Source organism: Lactuca virosa, chromosome 6, assembly GCF_052849685.1.
Source record: "Lactuca virosa cultivar CGN04683 chromosome 6, Lactuca_virosa_CGN04683_v6, whole genome shotgun sequence".
Taxonomy (NCBI): Eukaryota; Viridiplantae; Streptophyta; class Magnoliopsida; order Asterales; family Asteraceae; genus Lactuca; species Lactuca virosa.
The window spans coordinates 132,136,507-132,143,899 of record NC_136431.1 but is presented as its reverse complement, the minus strand read 5'-3'; positions in this window follow the sequence as shown (position 1 = coordinate 132,143,899).

The following is a 7,393-nucleotide window of genomic DNA, read 5'->3' as shown; positions in this document are numbered from 1 at the left end:
GCCACATCCGTAGCAAGTCTGGCCCACACCAATGCCGGGGACCTGGGTGATTGGCCTAGCCGGAGCTTTGCAGAAACGGGAAGTATGCCCTTTCCTGTTGTAGTTAGCGCACTGCATTTCCCAGCAGGGTCCATTGTGGTGGAAGATGCACTTGTTGCACTTGGGCAAGCTTCCTGCATACTGCTTCACCGGCGCAGTGGCAGTAGGTGTTATTGTGGTATGAACAGCCACGACCTGTTGCTTCTTGGCAGAGTTTTGCGCCGCGTTGTTCTTCTTCTTGTTGTCCCATAACTTCCGCTTGTTGTCAGGGGCTTTGGATGGTTCTGGGTTGCGAGGGTTGTTGTCGTCGGTGTGCGGACTCCATGATCGATGAGCTGATGTGCCAATTGCTTTGCACTGTCGAAGGTAGTGGGGGTTGAAGCTAAGACATTCCCCTGAAATGGAGACACCAGCCCCCAAATGTACCTCTCGACCTTCTTCCCCTCAGTGGGGACCATTCTCGGACATATTGCCACCAGATCACTGAACCTGGCGGTGTAGGCAACTATATCGGAGTCCGTCATTGTTAGGCTCCAGAGTTCCTATTCAAGCTTCTAAACTTCGCCCCTTGGGCAGTACTCTTCAATCATGAGCTCCTTCAGAGCTTCCCAACCCATAACATTAGCCACTATCAGGGTTAGTGACTTGACATGGCTATTCAACCATGTCAGGGCTCTGTCCGAGAAGGTGCAAGCAACAAATTTTACCTTGCTCCCTTCCAGACAGGAGCAGATCTCGAAGATCGACTCTGTCTTTTCGAACCATTGCGAGAAGGAAATGATTCCTCTAGTCCCGTTAAAGGTCTTGGGCTTGCAGTTGGTGAAGTCCTTATACGAGCACTCTCTAGAGCGCACGACAACATCACCTTGAGTGGATTGCATAGTTGTTCAAATCCCGCTAGTACCGGTCGAGTTAAATTGAGCTAGGGCTGCCGTAACAGCCGCAGTCACTACAACTTGGATAGCTGCTGGATTGTGTTGTGGAGGAGGTAGTGGTGGTTCAATTGGAGTTATTTGAGGATTACGTCTCGCTGATCGACGTGGAGGCATATTTCAACTAAAACTTTACAAAGATGAAGATATTCGTAAGCATTTAATAGAGAGAATAATGAGAGTGATCCATGGACTAACTCACCATAGCCCAACAAATAGATGAGAGTATGATTGTAATAGGGATCTAACAATAGAAGGATGAAAGCATTTGGATAAAGATTGCCCATGAGAGTAGATGTCTGTCAATAACATTAGCATTAAATATGTAACGAGTTCGGGAAAAATGACCTTGAAGTAGGTCTTACATCAAACCATAATGAGAAAATTTTGACAGCACTAAGACCTAACAGACTGAAAGTTCAAGGTCTTAAGATACACAGGAAATTTACAGGGAAAAGTGCTACTTAGAGCATAGATAAGAAGGCTATTCCTTAAACCAAAAGAAAGGATGAGTAGAGCATCTGCTATTGGCGACGGGCACCCCTCGGATGAACCCTTAATTCGGCCAACTGATGCTCCACATCAAGCAGATGTCTCTCATACACTGTCTGGCGTGCTCGAAGCTCTATGACTTCAGCTTGAGTTGGAACTAGCTCTTGCTGCAGAGTCTCATTGTCTCTCATAGCGCTCCCATGAGCAACTTCAAGGTTGTGAATACGATCTGTATTGGTGTTTGTGTCTGCGTCAAGCTCTACGGTTTGTTGAATGGCTATCATTCCCAGCTCAACATTTCGAGCCACTGGGCGAACCAAGATGGGAATAATTATGTCTGTAGAGCCTCCCTTACTTATGTTGTTGAAGCTTCGGTCGCCGTTGTATGGTAGGGTTGACCCTGCTCACGGCTCCACCTACCCAAGTTCGCAGCCCACAAAGGCGTCGGGCCTTGAAAAGTCGGACGAGGGTTAGGGTTTGGGATTGGAGCCACCAGGGGTAGATCATTGACTTCTGGCTCGGTGTCAAAATTCTCTGGGAAGTTTTCTGCGAAGTCATCATCCAAAGGAATTGCATGATTCTCTTCGGGCTCTGCATCGAGCCATCCACCATTCCCTTGGTTGGGAAAGTACGGGTCGCCGGGGAGATGGAATCCATCCATGTTATCTAAGAGAGAAAAGGGATGTAAGAAACATATAATAGACATACTACTATAGATCATTATAAGATGATCCTTATAGTTACTTCAATACTTGCGTAGTGCATACCAGTCATATGTAACCAAAATAGAATAGACCTTCGAATAAGTGATCCTGACTCTAAGTCCACAACCAAACAAGGAACAGGAAGTAAAGAAAAGATCACAAATTCTAAGTCTATGACCCCTTAGTCACATATAACCTTAGCGTATCCACTCAGCAACTATTGCCATGCTAGTAAAGACCTTTTAGTTTGCACATAAGTAATTATAGTAACACAAAATACTCCTATAGTATTTTTAAGTTTATGTTATGTTCTAAAGTTTTCATTGTAGTCGTGTTGGTAGGTTTTTAGACTTGCTGCAACACCATAACCATTCCTAGGCACATGCTAATCACATCTCGGAAAGATATAGTTGATCATGTTATATCACTCCCAGATCTGATTATATGTCCCCAAGCCTACTTGTGTTGTCCAACAACCGCAATACTTTTGTTCTGTTCTAGTATGACACTGATCCTAGTATGAGTGCTTGTATAAATACTTTAGTAAAATATTTTATTATTTTAAAAGTATTAACTCTTGGTCATAGTGTTTTTTAATCCCGATGTGTTTATAGAGGCATATCTTTTATGGGTTGATATACTCAATTCACTACAAACAAAGCTCTGATACTAATCTATCACACCCCCAAACCAGAATGGCGGAAACATTTGGGGGAGGAGGACATCATGTACAGTATCATAACAATGGACAATAGTAAAACAAGCAACAACATCATCCATTTCATTAATAATATAATTTAATACAAGTGTGTTCTGTGTAAAGTTTGAAAGACACCAAAATATGAATCAAAATAAAAGACGAGTCTTGAACATGGTCCATCTTCTCAAAACCTGGTCATCGGTACCTGTCTACTGGTGACCTGAGAATACAAGTTATTTTGAAAGAGTAGATCAACATTTAAGCTGGTGAGTTCATAAGTATTTTAGTGTCAAATGTTTGTATAAGTTTGATGAAAATGTTTGTAAGTGTTTGAGGTAAATGTTTGTATACTTCCTACAAAAGCATATAGTTTCTACTAAGTTGGAGAGTAGTCTTCTACCAAGACCCGATTGTTTTGTATGTATATTCTTTTGTAAAAGTGAGTGTTTTCCCAAGTATATGACTATCATTACCAGAAAATAGTTTACATTATCCTTTATGTGAGAAGATCACTATATGAATGTAATGGAAAAATGAAGATGTACAGTAGTATTGTATAAAGTAACTACTAAGGTACTAACTACCTTAAACTGATTGTTTAATTAAGGTAAAATGTGATGAGGTTATAACCATACTTGATTGACTAGTAAAACACGACGATCAAAGATGTCGAAATGGTATGACATTCGTCACCTGTAGACCTGCAGGTCCCACTGTAGCTAGCAGGAAGGTGTAGGATGGTCAATCCCGTATAGATCTATACACAAACTCACGCTCTCCCTCGAGGAGACTTTGGTTAGTATGTTCCATAATGTTATCTTTGTTATTGTATTAGTATGTTCCTTCCTTTGCTAGTTATAGTATGTTCCTTCTGTTCTAGTTGGAGTATGTTTGAACTGACTCACGTATGAACTGACTCTTGTAAGTTTCATTATTCTAGAAATAGTAAGTAGTATGCTCCTAAACTATACCTATTATAGTTTACTACTATGATTGTTTGACTGTTACTGATGTATAGAAAAGACTCAATTACTTACCAAACAACTAAGTTAAGTATAATCCTTAAAAATGAGTTTAATGTCCACATATGTATTTAATAAGTATAACTAAGATTTAACCGACATTCAGACTAGTGATCCTACCCCGAGCCCACAACCAAACAAGGAACAGGATTCAAAGTATCTAGCAATAGTCCTAACTTTGTTAAAGCATACTTATACGTAAATAGATAGACGGATATGATTTGATATAAAAGAAGTTTATAAAATGATTTGAAACATTTAGTTTGATAACACAGTTTGGAAGTCTAAGAAATCCTCTTGATTGATAGTTATAAATCACATGTGATTGATATTATAACTATATTTTTTTCTACTTGTATCCCCCCCCCATAAAAGCATTTAAAATCATTAAAGGATAAGTTAGGGGTATGAACTCACCTATTGTGAGTGATTTAAATGAAGGATAGATATAGGATGCTTGAGATCACAAATGAAGTCCCGAAGCACAATTGGATCCTATTAGACATATAATCACATATATAGGCATACAATTAGTGTATATAACAACTAATCATGTAAGGGAACAACCTTAGGTACTAGGAAACACTTGGAATGAAGTGTTACAATCACATATGATTGTATGAAAGGGTCTTCACGGCCACACAAGGATGTGTTCATGGCCACACATGAAGTGTTTACGGACCTAGGCTTGATCCTATGAAGGGTTTACGGCCATAGGTTGAAGGGTTCACGACCACCACATGAACTAAGAAGGGTTTACGGCCCAAAGAAGGGTTTACGACCGTAAACTCTTGAAGTTCATGCATAAAGTGGTTGTTTCTTGGTTGGAAATCAAGTGCTTCTAATGGATAACAAGTATATGGAAGAGATACTTACATAATGGAAACTTATAGGGTGATTACGGCCCAAAGAACAAGTGTGTGTTCTTGGTGTTCTTGGTGATTTGAAGATTTAAACCCAAAAGAGTTGAATTCATGGATGAAATCAAAGGGTTTAACTTGAATAAGATTGATATCAACTAAGAAGGGAAGAATCACTTACACTTTTGAAGATCAAGGAGGATATCCTTGATGATAATTGAGAGAGAAATGAGAGTTCTTGACTTGCAGATGTGAGAAATGAAGAATAATGAAGGATCTTCATACTTATGAAGAGGGGTTCACGTCCAACATGGGTTTACGGTCGTAAACCCTAGTTTACGGCCATGAACTCCTTGTGAAGGTGGTTCCGGCTCGATTGCAACTCAATGATCTTAAGTTAATACATCCTAACACCCAATGCTTGAGGGTACTAGGCTTAGAACTCTCAAACAGACCCTTAACAAAGCTAAAAGTTAACAGAAACAAGTCTGACTTTTGATTGAATTGAATGGCTTTACAAGATAGAAATTTCGGGTTGTCACATTTTTCTTGATCAAATGGTCGATTGCATTACTGGGAACAAGAAGCCATTGAATGTTCCTTAACCTCGTTGGCTTGGTCTGATCATGTATCGAAAAGAAGGCAATGCTGAAAGTCATGGAATTATTATTCCAATTCTTGCCCTCTGCTCAAAACTTATCAATGCTTCTCCATCTTAGATTGGTTTGCCTATTATGCAAGGATGCAAAAGTGGATATAAAAACCCTATGTGGTTGAATCCTTAGACTCTAAATAGGATAATGATATTGATGATGGTAGTAATGAAGAAGATAGTGATGATGAGGATGATGATAATGATGATGTTGTTGATGAAGAAGATAATGATTACGAGAATGATGATGATTCAGAAGCTGGTAATAAAGAAGGGGATGATGAGAAAAAAGAAACTGATAGAGATGAAGAAGAATCAGCAGATGATGTGGGAGAAGACTTTACTCAGAAAATAGACTCTCCCCAAAGGATGAACAAGCACATTCATTTTTCAACTACTTCTTCATCCTCTTCCTTTGCTGATGACACTGTACCTCGTGGATCAACCCCTCTTGTTGGAGATACTACTGAGCCAATGATCCAAGAATAAATTTCTCCAAAACCATCTCCTTCTCCTCAAGTTGAGATAGTTCCCCCTACACCAACACCGATTACTATTGTTGCTTTTCATGAGGGTGATCAGGAAGAATCCAGCTCCAACTTTGAAACTGTTATGCTTTCTCAACTCTCCTTAATTGTGTAGTTAAATCATTCAATGGATAAAAGGTTGACTTAGGTTTAAAGGGATGTGGATAAAATGAAGAGACTTATTTCCTTGGATGATGATGATGATGATATGGTTCTTGATAAGGTTATCATCAAATTCTCCAGGTGATAACTCTCCTCCAACAACACCTCCATCAACAAATCTTCCACCAACACCTCCTCCACCATCTAATCCTCCTCCTAGAACTCCTTCACGTCCTCCTAACTCTCCTTACCAATCTGATGCTGCCAAGAAAGGGGAGAATAAGCAAGGGGATACTCAGCCAATGCAAATGCAGGTGATGATTACAAACTCCATCTCAGCCTGTGATGACTGGAAGGGTTGAAGTTGAAGCTAATCCTCAAAAGCAGATTGTTGTTGATGATATTACAGACGTTGATCCTACAACTGATCAACCCATTCCAGACATTGGTGACCAATCAGAAACCAATGACTGTGATGGGTTTCTTTATCTTGGTTTCATGCAACAAGCTGTTGTTCCTGTGGTTCCCTTAAATGTTGTCTATCCTGGTTCTTGTTTTGAGCAGGAGATTTATCAAGAGGTTCCTCATGGTACTGATAGTGATATTGACTCTGACAATGATCAGCTCAATCCTCGAAAAGGGAAGGCTTCCTTCTCAGGGGGAGCTTATGATGTTGAAGCTGGAAGCTCTTCTAATGTTGTTGGTGATCTTTCAGCATCTCCTCCTAAAAAGAAAAGCAAACTTATCTTTGATCTTAATGAATTAGCGGAAACATGGAGTTTACCCATTGAGGAAGTTAGAGAAAGAAAGGTATAATATAATTCTAATTTTCGTCTAAAGAAAGAAGAAAGAAAAGTAGAAGGTTTTTCTACCAAACTTGCTCAAGCGCTTGCATCCGCTGACGAAAATGAAAATATTCAAAGTGGTGATAATTAGGTCAAGAAAATCTTCAATAATAATAAGGAGAAACAACACATTGTTTCATAAGTGAATGACTAGATTGACAGGAAGAAGTTTGGAGATGTTCTTACTTGCAGGTCAAAGCCTGATCCTATCAACAAATTGAGATGCACCAAATTGAGGAATGAGTCACAAAGCTTCACTTAGTTAGAAAGAAAACAGAATATGAATACAATGATGTTGTTTATGCTCGTGAGCTAGTCAAATTTGGCTACAGAGAGTTGATGCAAATTAAAGGAATTATCGACAAACACAAGTATGTTCGTGCTCATGAAGTGAAGTTGGCATTTCAGCAGCTACTCAATAAAGTCAAGATGTTGAATCTTGTGCCATCAGCTGGTCCATCAAGACCATCCTCCTCAGGAAGAACAGGTGCTCCCAGACAATCCAAAAATACCAAGTT